The sequence below is a fragment of the Leptidea sinapis genome, chromosome 18, assembly GCF_905404315.1.
Source record: "Leptidea sinapis chromosome 18, ilLepSina1.1, whole genome shotgun sequence".
In the NCBI taxonomy this organism is placed as follows: Eukaryota; Metazoa; Arthropoda; class Insecta; order Lepidoptera; family Pieridae; genus Leptidea; species Leptidea sinapis.
In genome coordinates, this window is record NC_066282.1 from 3,252,919 (window position 1) to 3,270,187 (window position 17,269).

The following is a 17,269-nucleotide window of genomic DNA, read 5'->3' on the forward strand; positions in this document are numbered from 1 at the left end:
GGATAGGGCGAAGCTAAAGAAGAAATCGATCAGCCATTCGAACACATACAGCTGCTATTTATTGTGGATGGACAGGATATATTATATATTATTTTGTTATAAAAAACATGCTCATGTTGTTTAAGCTTAACATAAATATAATATTTATACCCCCTTATTCATAATAGTCTGCTAACTTAAAGCATTGCTAATTCTCACTCTATCTTCTTCTATTGACCTAAGTGAGAATGAGAAAAAAACACTCCTTAGCGGCTGTTTAAAGTTAGCGGACCATTATGAATAAGGGGGATAGAATATATATTTATAATAATGGTCTTCTCATAATACATTTATTTATTTACACTGTGTGTATTTTATAACTTAATTAATTTACATTTGATTTAGAAAAATATTAATGTGGTCGGTTGCTTTGAATTACATCATAATTAAAATATTTCGTAAAATGACGCCGTTGTAAATGTTGATTTAAAAGAGTGGCAACGATTTTCTTGCCACTTTTTCTCATGCTAATGGTAAATGCTAAAAGGTTCTTCTAACATCCTTTTTTTAAATAAAAATAAGGGACGAGACGAGCAGGACGTTCAGCTGATGGAAATTGATACGGTTTGATCATTACAATGCAGTACCACTCAGGATTCTTGAAAAACCCAAATATTCTGAGCGGCACTACAATTGCTCGTCACCTTGAGACATAAGATGTTAAATCTCATTTGCCCAGTAATTTCACTAGCTACGGCGCCCTTCAGACCAAAACACAGTAAGGTTTACACATTACTTCTTTATGGTAGAAATAGGCGCCGTTGTGGTACCCAGAAACTAGCTGGCATCCTGTGCAAAGGAGCCATAGCTAAAGTATCATTTATGTCATATTTTGACCTAACTGAATAAATATGATCTGATTAGATTTATACTTGGGAGTTGATGAGATAGGCCTTTTTTAAGAATATAAGTGTATCGTAATTAATTTTATTTCATGAAATAGCTTAGTGAAACTGTTATAAATCATTAAGGTAATCATTGGATAAGGGCTACCCTTATCCAATGTTTTGTAACAGTTCTTTTAAACATTGCAACACATGCATTTTAAAAATTATCTGGGGTCATATTGTATGACCAGATACTTCGCCCAAAAAGGTCATACTAACTTGAATTAGCCGAGTAGAAGGCAAAACAAGCTTGTTTTTAATGCTGACATTAGCATTACGATAACACAATTTATAGAAAATTAAAAATTACCAGTAGTTACGTTTTCTCTTAGGGATTCTCCAGGACCTATTAGAAATAAAGGAAATTGATAATCATATTAATATTAGTTGGACCACTGTAATATACCACATATTATTACGAAATGTATTAAAGATGGTGTGAATATTTAATGAATAAATTACCAAAAGGCAATCATCCCTAACAATTTAATTGAAAAAGGTAATTTGAAAGGCCTCACAACTTACAGTGTCACCAACTTATCTGTTAACTGATTGGTGTCGCCATCGTCGTTTCAGTGTTACTATTTAATTCCAATGTGCACAAATGTCGGACATATTTAACGCTTAATATTCAGAAGTATCGCAAGAAAACGGATCACTCGAAAGTAGTAGACACTTTCAAATTCAAATTCAAATTCAAAAACACTTTATTCATGTAGGTCACAAAAATGACACTTATGAATGTCAAAAAAAAAATATATAAATATAGTTTCTTATTGAATTTACCGCTACTTCGTAAAGGGTTGATTTAATGAGAAGAAGTAGCAAGAAACTCATTGCCACTCTTTTAAGTCAAGATTTACATTTTAGTTGTTTTACAAATCATTTCAATTACAATATATGCAAAGTGACGCAACAAAAATACTCAAAAGTCAAAAACTGAAAGGCTTACATGAGTAAGTCAAAAAAATTATATATTAATACTTATAAATACAAGAGTTATTGAGTATAGTAGATGCATCAATCCACACACACCGTAAATAAATAGAGGCATTATGTGAGCATTTAATTGAATAAAATATATAATAACTTTAACTTTAAAGGAAATAATAATAACAAAAAAGCACATCAAGCAGACCTCCCGGTAACAAGATCATCCAGCCCTCACGAGTAGCACCCGTTCACGAGCATGACGCATGGACCAGCCATCGCCTCCCTCGACCATATTTTAGGGAAGGGAACGACCCGCCCCACGTCGCCGCCACAAGCAGAGGCATTTAAGCGAGCATGACGATACCTGCCACGAGAAATCTATCGAATAACAAAACAATTCAAGTTCATCTACATATTATGCAATCCTTACTAAATGCCTCTACTTACAATTTTGTTTCAAATTACATAACTCATGATAATGATTGTTAAAATTGATTAAAAACAGAAACAATATTAATATTTAAATTATATAACTATAATGACATTTATCAAACTAAGACAGACATGTAACAGCCCAGCAGCTCAGTCCCAAGGGTTCTTTAGATCCACTGATAGTCCAATGACATTTCACCATGGCGATCGTAGTTCCTATTTTTGCCACTTCACAGATAAGTTGGTATTATTATAAGCGATTTTGTAAAATGAATTAGAAATTCGAATATTGTAGTTTTTCATATCTCTTTATTAATAAATAGCCCTCTTTTGTAGCAGTTCGAATAATCTCTCCTCCTATAATCCGTAAAGATATAAGTACAGCCATTTGAAAAATTTATAGTTTCTCTATGTTAACCCAGATTACAAAGTACAATTTTATTTGCTGGCATTACAAGGGCAATAAATAGCGTAACAAAGGATCGGCGGGCGGTACCTTTGAGCTGTAAATATTATACGTATGTAACAGACAGACAAACATGACATCTAATAAGGGCAGCAATAATGCTGTGTCGTGATCGAGCTGACCGGACCACCACTGTTGCTGCGGTGATATACGTCTTCTAAGTTGAGTCATTTTCATATAACATGGACATAGGACATTCCGTATGGTATCAATTTAATGTTGGAAGATACCTCTACTACCGGCACTATAGTTATTATTATAACGGGTATTCACGATATATATTTTATTTATTTTATTTTTCTGAAACTGCGGAGGCGGCGAGAAGATTGATAAGCGTCTGCTATGAACTATCTAGCATCAACATATTAAATTCTTTTCTAAGGCTTTTACAACAAGTATTTTTTTTATGACAGTAAGGGACATCATTCATAATCTTGCCGGCATCCTGTGCAAAGGAGCTTTCGACTGGTTAATCCACGATGAAGTATTTTCTTGTCACTCTCTTCAAACTGAGCATAAAAAGACAGCAATACACTTAATCGTGGAGTAACCATTGATTCTGAACGAACTTGCGAAATTCAGACTAAAATAATGTGTGTCTTGTGTGATCACAAGATTGTCAGTCACATTAAACAATGATGTTGTTATTCAAATGATTTAAGTTCTCTTTAGTGTTAATTCCGCCAATATTTGTTTTCAAAACAAATCGACACGTGTTTCGCCTCTACACGAGGCATCCTCAGGACGTCGTTGAGTTGACGTTGAGTCTCGTGCCAGATTTTGGCGAGACAACACGTCCTCAGGATGCCTCGTGTAGAGGCGAAACACGTGTCGAATTGTTTTGAAAACAAATATTGGCGGAATTAACACTAAAGAGAACTTAAATCATTTGTATAATTATGGATTTCCGGAAAGTAACGCCTAATTCAATAAAAATGATGTTGTTTACAAGAAGAAAGTATTTGTAGAGCTTAATATGACATAAAACTATAATTATCATACAATTTATACGTCAACTACTCAATTCATTTGAAAACAGAGATGTTGAAACGATAACTATGTACCTAATGCAGTCTACAATTAGTTTATAAACGATTCATCACTTCTGAACGTCACATCGGACGCATTGGAATCTTATGCGTAAGATGTTATATGTCACTAACAGACGACACAATTTATCAATTAAATATAAATTGAAATTCTCAAGGTCGAACATTTAAATAAATACTTTTTAATGGATTAAGTAAACGTGTTGTTATCATTTAACTTTAACAATAGAAATTTGGAAAATTAACCTTATTTAATTAACGATCACGTAAAACAGCATTGTAAGGGGAAACCTCGGGGTAAATTATTTTTCAAAATAGAAAATTCCTCTATAGTCCATATTAATAAACTAATAAAAAGTTTTATTTATTAATAAAAGGGTTAAGAAATTTGAAAAATTATCTATAGATACGGGGAAGAACACAAATAGACAGAAAAGGGTGCCTTTGTTAATTAATTAATAACAATTTTTATTTATTACAAATATATTAGTTTTAAGGCTTCTGTAGCTATAAAAGAAAATACTTTTTTTGTATGAATTAGATGTCCATTATGTCTATATGCAATGGACCCTTTTTCTCAGGGACGAGGAAAAATCTAATCAATTTACATAGGCTTGAAAATAAACCCAATGAAAATGTAATTACACATTTTGACACCACATTTAGAAAATTAAACTTAAATACTAACATACATATTAATATCATTGGTACGGCGGCCTTATCACCATGCAGTGATCTCTTCCTGGCAACCATTTGTTATACAATAAAGGAGAAAACGATACATTAAAAAGGTAAGAAGTGTCAAAATATACACACATATGCATAATATATAATTTATAGTAAAATAAAGATATATATATACGAGTGTGAAAGAATATATAAAAAAAAATAGAAAGAATAATTTACAAATATATGCCACCCTTGAAACCTTATATTTAAAATTTAACAATTTTATTGCTATTAATTAATTAGTACGGAACCGTCAGTATGATAAATGACTTACCTGAACTGATTTGTTTTCATGCCCAAAAAATACTATTCTAATTAAAATTTAAAATAAAAGTCTACAATACAATGCCATTTGATTTCTTGAAATGAAAAGATTAAAGCGAATTTACAGTTTATATATCTGGGCTGTAGCTGAGGTTTTCTGTATCGTATAATCTGTTAGATCCATTATGGTTTCACCAAGTTACGCTTACCACTGTCGCTATCAATTATCTCAGTAAAAACATACTCATAGGATTAAATACTTTACTCTTAAATGGTTTAAATACTTACCGCGACTTTGTTGATATACATTCCAAGCTAATAAGCGAATCAAACTTAATATAGGCATGAGAGCCATCGAGCAAACACGATATTCATACATTCTTCTAAAACGTTCTTTAATATGTACAGTTGAATTAGAATGATATAATTTTCCCTTAACTCTTATCTTCTTCCTTAATCTTTAAAATTAATAATCAAGTCGTTTTAGAAACAGCTAGACGAGGCCATTTAAGGCTCTCAACTTGGATAAAACTGCACACATTGTGTAAGATTTTATTACAATTGGTTCAGTAGTTTATAAGTGCATCGCGAACAAACAGACACGAAATTTGTGTATTTAAGTGGTTCCCTCGCAAATGTCGAGTCTTCTGGGGGTTAAACTGAACAAGGTTAGTAGAACCCCATTCTGCGATCTTAACAAGAATGGTTTCTATCGTAGAATATACAAGTTTATTTCCACAGTAGTTGACGGTTTCTGAGAGAGCCTGGTCTGTGTATACGACATTTCATTGATATAGAGAAGGAATAGTATAGGAAAAAGTATATAGCCTTGGGGAACTCCAACAGTCTTACGCTTCGGGTTCAAGTAACATTTAATTGTCTATAGATCTGTATGCCATAAACAGGGGATTAAAGTCTACTCACATGATTTCCATGAGCCCTGCTTACCTAGTATGGAGGCTAGTAGACAGCGAGGTGTTCGACCACGACGAAAGTCATTCTATCGGATCACCAGTTGTGACCAATATCGATCTACAACTTGCGATCCTCTAGAAATGCCAAGGCCTGGCGAGTTGCGATGATATCCACCATTTTTGAGAGAAATAATTTCAGAAACAAAACGAATTAGTAAACAATATTTTTATCTATAACTTCTAACTACATAAAATTATATCGGGTCGGCTTTTTGTGCAGCAGTTGGGCGCGTTTTATTAAAAATACTGAGTCCCTGTATTATGAAAACACCATCTTGCAGTTTCGCAAATGATCGAACCTATCTGTCCTCTTTCGATAACTGTATCGAAACCTTACTTAGTTTTCCATTTCACCTGTTAAATAAATTGCATCTAAAAGCCAAGATATTTACTTGATATTATTTTAATATTAAGTATACTAAAGGTTATTTAATGACCATTTAATTACATAACATAATACATACAATTAGCGGGCGCGGGGTACTGAATTAATTATGGCAAAAAGAGTTCAAATGAGTGAACCTGGTGTTAAGTTAGTGATCACCGCCACCCGCATTATGTTACAACACCAGAGGAATAACAGGAGCGTTACCGGCCTGTAAGGAAGGCCGTTACGCGCTTATTATGAAGGTACCCAAATCGTATCGTCCCGGAAACACCGCACAAGGAAGCTCATTCCACAGCTTTATAGTCCGTGGAAGAAAGCTCCTTGGACACCGCAAAGTGGAGGACAGCCACTGATCCAGATGGTGGGGATGATATCCTATGTTGTCGCGTGTCATGCGGCGGCAGGAATTAGGTGAAACAGCTCTTCGGAACACTCGCCGTGATAAATGTGATAGAAGACACACAATTAAGCGACGTCTCAAAGCAACGCCAAGTGATCCAGCCGTTCACGGAGCACTGGGTCCCCGTTTGATTTACAAAGCAATAAATATGTAAAAAATATTTATGAATAATTAGAATTATCTAAATTTTATTTCAGTTTCAGTGCAGCCTGTGTTATCAATATCCATTTAATTCGCATCGTTCTACATTAGAATATGAAATGCATTATAAATCTTTTCAATAGAATTAATTCTATGCATTTCTGTAACCGGGTGTGAATGAGTCGGCTATATTTATCGGTTTACTCTCTTTGTTGATCTGAATTATGCTTCTATACTTATGGTCCTAGTGAGACGGCCTAAGCTTGAATTGTGATTGCGTGAATAATACTTACTTGATATAAGTGCTGATAATTTGATTAATAATACTGCGTTGTGTCTTTGAACTGGTTATCAAAGGGTTTGTTTATTACTTCTTCTATACAGTCTGATCTGTTAAATTTTTGCGTGAAAACGCGCTGAGCACGTTATATTATGGATAGTTTTCAATGATACTGAGCCGTCTTGTTTTTATTGGTACCAGGCGAACATAGGTGAACAAGAGATCTGTTTAAAATTTAATGATTGACGCGTGTCTTTCTTTATACCCTTATGTCGTGCTGATGACAGTCTTTTTTTATGGATGAGAAGAACTGACGAGTCTAGCATGATGACAATATGTGAATTTAACTTACCAGTGGAAGGCACCTTTAAACAAGATGCCTGCTAGATTATGGGTAACTATGCCTATTTCTGCTGTCTAACTACGTAATATGTAAACATTAATGAGTTTCGGTCTGAAGGGCACCGTAGCTAGTGAAGTTACTGGGCAAATGAGCCTTAACATCTTATGTCTCAAGGTGACGAGCGCAACTGTAGTGCCGCCCAGAATTTTTGAGGTTTTTTCATGAATCCTGACCGGCACTGCATTGTAATGTGCAGGGCGTTTTAATAACCATCAGCTGAACATCCTGCTCGTCTCGTGCCTTATAATTATAAGAAAAGAAGATAGTTTGAGGACATTTCAATGTGAATTTGTTTCGTAACAACACAATGGATGACTTGAAAGGCATAGAATACAAATATACGGAACCTAAATCTTAGAAAATGTACAGAATATTGTGACTTTAAAGGATATAAGAATCAGAAAGATAAAATCGTCGTTAGTACAACTATATGCACTAATTGGACTCATTTCTTAGTGATACTTCATGATTGATTAAAAACTATTTGAAGATTTTTCCCGCGCACTCGTAGAAATACCACAGATAAATTGCGGCCCGTGTCACAGATTATCTACGCCACCCGCTGCTCGTAGATAGACTAAGCTAACTTAATAAATGGCTGTTTTAATACATTCTCTGCATTGTTTAACTTCTGAGACATATCGCGTTTGGACATCTTAATTAAATAGTATTTTTTATTTTTCGGGACAAGCGATTAACTGACTTTATATATATAGGTAGTTTTTATCAGGTTAATTTGTATTTTTATTAGTTACTAGCTGACCTGATAAATTATATATGTAAACCTTCCTTGAGCTTCAACGAATCTATTACAAAATATTTCATTGAGATCGGTCTAATTGTTTAGGAGTTATTAGGGAACATACAAACATACATTCTCTTTTATATATATAGATAAATTGTTTATTTCTAGACTTACGATATCTACTAGATCAGGAAAAAGCAACAAAATTAAAACAATAATTTAAAAGTCATAAGTAATTATTGTATTCAAATATTGTCTACTCCGGTTTTATTAATTATAATATTGTTCGTTACTATTTGCGCTATAACTATATAATATACTAAACATCTTTGAATACCTACTATTACTTCACTTGATATTTTCGTCCGCAAAGGAGCCTCCCACTTGATGTATTTGACTCAAATTTTCTCATTTCACATAAAATTCTCTACCTTGAAACATTTTCGGGTAGGTATTTTTGTATGAGAGAAAACAACGAGGCGAGCACGACGTTGTTCACCACTGATACGCCCTGCTCATTACAATGGAGTACCGCTCAAAATTTTTGATTAAACCAAAGCAAAACCTGAGCAGCTAGATAAACGCTCTTGTTCATTACTTTGAGGCATAAAAAGTTACGTCTCTTTAGCCCATTATTTCACTAGGTACGGCGCCCTTCAGACCGAAACACAATAACGTATACACATTACTGTTTCACTGTAGGCATCCTGTGCAAAGGTGCCTCCCACTGGTAAATTAAAATTACATGTTCTCATCATGCTAGACTCGTCAGTATTTCTCATTCATAAAAAAAGATAGTCATCAGCATGGCATAGGTTTGCATTGGTATAAAGTAAGACACGCGACAATCCTTAAACTTTCAACAGATGGCTGTCTCTTGTTTACTTATGTTCGCCTGGTAGGACCAATAAAAACAAAACGACTCAGTGTTATTGAAAACTATAAAAATAAATACAACAGAAAACGGCGGCACTGTAGTACCCTCCTACCCGACACATTGTGCAAGGTAGCTTCCGATTGATTCCCAAAATTCTAATAAAAATGTTAGATACTCTGCTTAATCATGTAGGCCACATGTACTACGCAAACTGAAGCTCAAAGCTTTATATTAAACTAGTTGTTACCCGCGACTTCGCCCGCATTTTATCAGTGTAATATTAGTTGGTGTTCTAATGCTGCCAAATGTATAATATATTATATATAAACCAATCATATATATCTCATCTTTAAGGCAGCGTTCATAAGAAACGTTTTCGATCAACCGTTTTTCTGTGACTTACTTTGCAAATCCGACTACCACGTTTTCGTGGTAGTCGCTAACCTAACCTAACTTTTTAGTCGTTTGATTATTCGGGTTTTTTTTTAAATAAAATAAGGGACGAGACGAGCTGGACTTTCAGCTGATGGTAACTGATACGGCTTGCCCATAACAATGCAGTGCTGCTCAGGATTCTTGAAAAACCCAAAAATTCTGAGTGGCACTACAATTGCGCTCGTCACCTTGATACATTATGATATTAAGTCTCATTTGCCCAGTTATTTCACAAGCCGTTTCGAAGGAGTTTAACTACAAACACCGCGACATGAGAATTTTTTATATTAGAAGTATAGATGTCGTAGGTATATTGTCAAAGCCGTGATATTATAATATTGCTAGTGATTTCATAATTTACCGCTAGATTATCAATCGACTTCATTTATTACAATTTAACGGCCTGGTTTTTGTGACATTGTAATATCGCAGGTACACTTTAGTGATATTATAATAAATCTAGGTATATTACAAATGAAGTTAGCAGCGTGAGACATCGAGCGTTCTGATTAGACAATTATCTTTATACAAAATTTGCAAAACAATAATTTGCAAAATAATTATTGTTGAAATAGTAGTGAACAAGGGCCGATTCGGTTTTGGCTTGGCTTCCGTTGTAATTAACAGTGTTAATTTATTTTTGGGACCTACTTGTGAACAATCGCCGATTCTATTCTGGCACATGTGTTGTGGTTAACAGTCTTAATTTGTTTTTGAGACCTGAACAAAGGCTGATTCGCTTAGATAACAATTAATTAGACTATGCTACTCCATAACTAAAAATAATGACTATACAATTAATACAGGAAACAGACCAATCAGAGACGGCCTTATAAACTAACGACCAGTAAAATTATCTAATATCATTGCCTAATGAGAATCTACAGGTAAATTATAAATATCCGGACGAACGAGCTTTGCTCGGATTCTTAAGAATATACAAAACTTGACCAATAAAAAAACTAAAAGGACGTCTGGATTCGAACCGGGGTCTTCTGCTCTCCGGATCACCCAATGTCCCATCTGAGCTATTACAGTCGTGTAGTCATGTAGTGGCGAAATTTACCTTTGTATTCTAATGTTATTATTTGTATCTATTTCTCATTAAAACATGGATAGAAGTACAATTTTTTTTAATTGAAACCGGAAACCTGAGAATAGCTAGATCGATTTCTCGCCCCCGAAACTACCTGCATACTAAATTTCATTAAAATCGTTGGAGCCGTTACTGAGATGCAGATTATATAAATACATACAAGAATTGCTCGTTTAAAGGTATAAGATATCACTAGTGAATTTATAATATCATGGCTTTGACAATATACCTGCGACATACAAAAAAAAATAATAATAATACACACTCACGCCTTGTTCCCGTCGGGGTAGGCAGAGACAATAGAATGCCATTTGCTTCTATCCTTACAAACCTCACGCGCTTCCTCTACATTCATTACTCTTTTCATACATGCTCGCCAGTTGCGGGTGCTTCGGACCTCTCCTTTTCTCAAAACGTCCCCAATTATTTCCGACGAATTATGTTCTACGAGGTCTCCCGCGACCGACTTGCCCACACACACTTGCCCTATATATTTGATGCGTCATTCTTTCTTCACTCATTCGCTCCACGTGTCCAAATCATTTCAGCATTCCTTTTTCAGCCCTTGTCACAACATCCTCTTTCAAACCACAGCACGCTCGTATATCCGCATTCGGAATTCTATCAGTCAGTCTTACCCCACACATACTACACAGTGATCGCATCTCAACTGCGTTAATTCTGCTTTTATGCTTCTTCTACCATACCCAACTCTCACTTCCATACATTAACGCGGCGATAAGCACTCCATTATGTACAGCCATTCGCGAGAACAATTCGCGCCAAAAGAAATACGTCATAATAAAGTAGCGATTTCATTTCGCTTTCCATTAGTGTAGTTGCGATTAGATCTGAGCATTAAACAGCAGTCTATAATGTAACATTTAAAACAATCAGCAACGTTACTTAGATCCAGAATGCTAGACAATATGCTATTACTTACTTGGACATTCGCTTAAGATTCTAAGGGTAGGCAAGTGATAACAATTCCCGCAATAAATTCAACGAGTTTATTCATTCCATTTCAGTTTCAAATCTGTATTTATTGCTATGTTATTGTATAAATGTATCACGATTAGCCGCGTACTCACATTCCTCTACTTAACTGGAATATAGAGGTATGAAATGAATATATTAAATTGGTTTCAAGATGACCTAAGTTCCGCAAGGCCGTAAATAATTGAGTGTTGGACGAAGTTTTATCGTAAGTTTGGATCGAATTTGTTGATTGTTCAATGGGATAATATTAGCTTATCAACAAAAACTAATAAAATCATTCGCTATTTACACAAATTAAATTCAATACTTCCCTGTGAGGGATATTACTTTTAAAAACAACAAATTGTTTAGGTTTGAAAAAGCGACATCATGTAAGTTGTGGGTTGAGCAGGTTATCAACCGTAAAGTAGATCTTGTAGATGAAGCCCCAACCTGATAATTGAACAAGACATACAAGATTTATCAACGATACGCCACTTGAACGGTTAGCTCAGTGGATGAGCGCTCGCACGGAACGCGAGAGGTTGCGAGTTGGAGTCCCGCATCGTTAATAAATTTTGTTTGTTTTCAAATCTATTTTTTTTTATGGAATAGGAGGACAAATGAGCATACGGGTCACCTGTTGTTAAGTGATCACCGCCGCCCACAATCTCTTGCAACACCAGAGGAATCACAGGAGCGTTGCCGGCCTTTAAGGAAGGTGTACGCGCTTTTTTTGAAGGTACCCATGTCGTAGTCGTACCCATGTAGAACGTACCCAACGCCAAGTGATCCAGCCGTTCACAGAGCACTGGGTCCCCGACAATTCGAACTGCTCTGCGTTGCACGCGGTCAAATGGATCGAGCTGATACTGGGGTGCGCCAGACCAGAGATGACAGCAATACTCCATATGTGGCCGGACCTGCGCTTTGTAGAGCGCTAGTATGTGGGCCGATTTGAAGTATAGCCGTGCTCTATTAATGACGCCCAGTTTCTTTGAAGCCAATTTGGCTTTGCCCTCCAGATGACCACGAAATTGGTAATCGCTCGAGATTTCGAGACCCAGTATTCCGATACTAGGCGAGGCTTTAAGGGAAGTGTTGTCGAAGAGCGGTGATACGACAAATGGGGTTTTTTAGTGGTAAACGCGCAAACTTGAGTCTTCTGGGGGTTTAATTGGACAAGGTTCAATTTACCCCATTTCGCGACCTTCTCGAGAGAGGACTCGATAGAAGACACAAGTTTTTCCCGACACTGGTCGACGATTTCCCGAGAGAGACCTGTATGGCCCATGTATACAGCATCACCAGTGCTGTCGTCTGCATAGCAATTAATGTTGGAGGTGTCGAAAATTTCATTGATATGCAGCGAGTTACATCCACTGGTAATTGACTCATCACGAAATCTCAGAAACTACAAAGCCTACAAAACTTTATAGGAGGCAAGTGCAGGAAAAAAGGATGCTATGAAAATCCCCCACCCCAAACGGTGTGAAATGGGAGTTGGAAGATTGTATGAAAGTCCTATGTTTTTGAATTTAGAGGCGTAAAAATCGTTATTTAAGTTACTAGACTGCTAATAAACTATAAAAACACTTCTACAAGACTTACCTGTTCAGTGGCCCTGAGCTATCTAACTGAAACATCATCAACAGAAACACAGGACCCAGCGAATGGAGAATCTTATCTAAATACGGAAACGAGACCATTTGATTCCCGGAGCTAACAATAGTTGTCGATAAGCACTGCGTCTCGCTATAAAGATGTAAACTATACCAAACGATGCTCTTCATAGGTCATTACAATAAAATTTTAAAGCTAAGTAAACCCGCGGGCGAGATTATGGATATCAGAGAGCAAGGGCTTTTCCACACTATACTGGCAATATAAATGTACTGATTAAATTCTGATATTTATTTGGAAGAAATTTGTTTCGTGAAAAGAAGTAGAAAAAAAAAGAATAAAAGGTTCACCTGATGGTAAGTGATACGCCCTGCTCATTACAATGCAATGACACTGAGGATCCTTAAAATACCCAAAACTCTGACTTGTCGCTTCGAGGTAAAAGATGTATCTCAAGAACACAGTAAGTACGGCACTCTATTACCTTAAAAATAAAATGCTTGCACATGCGCATTACTATACGGCAGAAAAAGGCGCCACTGTGGAACCCACTTATCTGGCATCCGGTTTAAGGAAGCCTCCAAGCGCTCAACAACAGATGCTGGTGTTGAGCTTATTCAGCAAATTTTTTAAGTCTGGGATAGTTGTCAGGATGCCGTTGATATTTTCTGTGATTTATCCAAGGCATTTGACTGTGTTCATCATGAAATCTTAATCAGAAAACTACATCATTATGGTATCAAGGGAGAAGCACTTAGCCTTCTGAAATCTTATTTGGGCAACAGGTTTCAGATGGTTGAAGTGAACAGTAAGAGGTCAGCTGGATCTCCCATTACCATGGGCGTTCCGCAGGGTTTGATTCTTGGGCCATTCCTATTCCTTGTATATATAAATGATTTACCATACTTTGTACAAAATAAACATGAGATAGTATTGTTTGCAGATGATACTTCTTTACTTTTTAAACTACATAGACAGCATACTGCTTTTGATGACGTGAACAATGCTATCTCCAAAGTAGTGGAATAGTTCACTGCGAATAATCTCCTTCTTAATGAAAAAAAAAAAAACCAAATGTCTTAAATTTTCCCTGCCTAATGTTAGACAGGTTGACACAAATATTGTAGTAAAAGACGATGAGTTGAAACCTGTAGATACAACCTTATTTCTAGGGATTACCATAGATACCAAACTTCAGTGGGGTCCTCATATTATGAATTTGGCGAAAAAGCTTAGTTCTGCAGCATACGCAGTTAAGAAAATTCGGCAACTTACAGATGAAAATACCGCGAGGTTGGTCTGCTTCAGCTATTTTCATAGTCTGATGACATACGGTATTCTACTTTGGGGACATGCTGCCGATGTTAACACCATTTTGACACTGCAGAAGCGAGCTATTCGTGCCAACTTTATATTAGGACCAAGAGTGTCACTAAGGGAAAAAATTAAGGAAATAAAAGTTTTGACTTTGACATCGCAATACATATATGAAAACCTTGTTTATAGAAAAAAAAAATAATTCGTTTAAAAAAATTAGTGACACTCATAATGTCAATACTAGAAATAGGGATAGGCTTGCTGTTTATGTAAGTCGACTTCAAAAAGTCACAAATTCATTCAGAGGATAGACCTCTACGTTTACGCACGTTTTACGTATACGTTTTTATAATAAGGTCCCTATTGACATTCAGAACTTACCTTTAAATGAATATAAATCAGTGCTTAAGAAATAGTTGTATACAAAAGGGTACTATAAAATATCTGAATATCTGGATCTAAGGAACCCCTGGGACTGAGCTGCTGGGCTGTTACATGTCTGTCTTAGTTTGATAAATGGCATTATAGTTATAAAATTTTAAATATTAATATTGTTTCTGTTTTTAATCAATTTTAATAAGAATAATAATTATCATGAGATGTAATTTGAAACAAAATTGTAAGTAGAGGCATTTAGTTTATATTATTGTATGTATTGCATAATATGTAGATGAACTTGAATTGTTTTCTTATTCGGTAGATTTCTCGTGACAGGTATCGTCATGCTCGCTTAAATTCCTCTGCTTGTGGCGGCGACGTGGGGCGGGTCGTTCCCTTCCCTAAAATATGGTCGAGGGAGGTGATGGCTGGTCCATGCTTTATGCTCGTGAACGGGTGCTACTCGTGGTGGCTGGATGGTCTTGTTACCGGGAGGTCTGCTTGATGTGTTTTTTATAATTATTATTTCCTTTAAAGTTAAACTTATTTTATATCTTATTTTATGAAATGCTCACATAATGCCTCTATTTATTTACGGTATGTGTGGATTGATGCATCTACTATACTCAATAACTCTTGTTTTTGAAAGTATTAATTTACTTTTTTTCTCTTTTTGACTTACTCGTGTAAGCCTTTCAGTTTTTGACATTTGAGTATTTTTGTTGCGTCACTTTGCATATATTATAATTGAAATAATTTGTAAAACAATTAAAATGTAAATCTTGACTTAAAAGTGTGGCAATGAGTTTCTCACGTAACTCGTACAGGAAACAGAGCAAAAGTACAAAGAATAAAGCTTGAAAGAGCTTGTACTGAAGGGCTAATGCAAATGGAACACGCCAAGAATTTCAATAAGTCCATCCAAATCGAACGGAAAAATCGCATGTGACTTATAACAGAAAAACAATTATTATATTTGTATTTGCTATTGCCAATCTTTGAAGCAATTGAAAATTTTATAAAGAAATAGACGATGGTCTGCGTAATAATTAGAAAGTCAATAAAATCTAAGCGGGTGAAATTGCGACGACCTCTCTCAACATAAAAATAAATGTTTGTTTTTTTTATGGAATAGGAGGACAAACGAGTGTACGGGTCACCTGTTGCTAAGTGATCACCGCCACCCACAATCTCTTGCAATACCAGAGGAATCACAGGAGCGTTGCCGGCCTTTAAGGAAGGTGTACGCGCTTTATTATACGCTTTGTTTATACGTTTTAATTTAAAAATCTAGTTTATTCCTCAGGGTACGGTACATTTTCAATTGGCTTAATACTAAACACACTTTATTTGAAAAAAAAAAATATCATTTAGTGTTTTATATTTTTATACGTACAATCAAAGACCTTTAAGATCATAGACCCTCAATAACTCGGCCGCTAAGCTTTCCCCTTAAACGCCAATGTCTTTTCATCTCAAGTGACTTTTTTTTTAACAAAATGACATTTGATGCGCGTTAATTAGTTCAAACCAAAGCTTATTCTAACATTACCTTTCACCAGTACAATTAACTTAGCTTACTTAATAAATATTAATATTTTAACGAAGTTATGTTATTGTGTTTAGTGCTACCAAATCTCAAGAGTTGCTATTATAATAATTATCATATAACTTAGTCCTATACATATACAGTGCAGCGAAACATTGCGTCATACCACTTTTGGCGGGTAGCGATGTGATTGGTTAATATTGATAGCGTCATGACGCCACGCCCATATCCCCGCAAAAATCGCGTGGCGCGGACTTCATAGTAATAGTTTGTATTGCTGTCTCTACATACAATGTAAACAAATCCATTGTATTCCAACTAATCTGATAGAACTGTGAATGAGCAAACAATATATTAATAGCCTGACTTTAACAACAAGCAAGCTTTATAATATGTCGAAGTGATTTGAAACGATTCGTTCCTAATTACAACCATATCGGGTGAGACCCTAACTGACGTATAAATGGGAAAATAGTCAGTTATTACCTTTAGTAGGGATCGAAAACTCGATATGATTCTAAAACGTCGGGCAATATTCTATTGTTATAAATATTAACTGCTGTTGCCATGAAAATTTTTATATTATATATTATTTTGAAATAAAGTAATATGGATCATTTTTAACCGACTTCAAAAAGGAGGAGGTTATCTTATTTTATACGTATGTACACCGATTACTCTGAGACTTATGATCAGATTTACGTATTTTTTTTCTTTAGTTCGATGCAGAATAGATGCCATTTGGTCTCAAAAAATTTTACATAGTTGGGCCCAGTAGTTTTTTATTTTATGAAAATTTTTTGTGAAAATTTTTGTTTACCTCGATGTTATAATTGTTTTTTGTTTACGGCTTTTTTAGGAGTTTTAATTCAGGTTGATCATATAA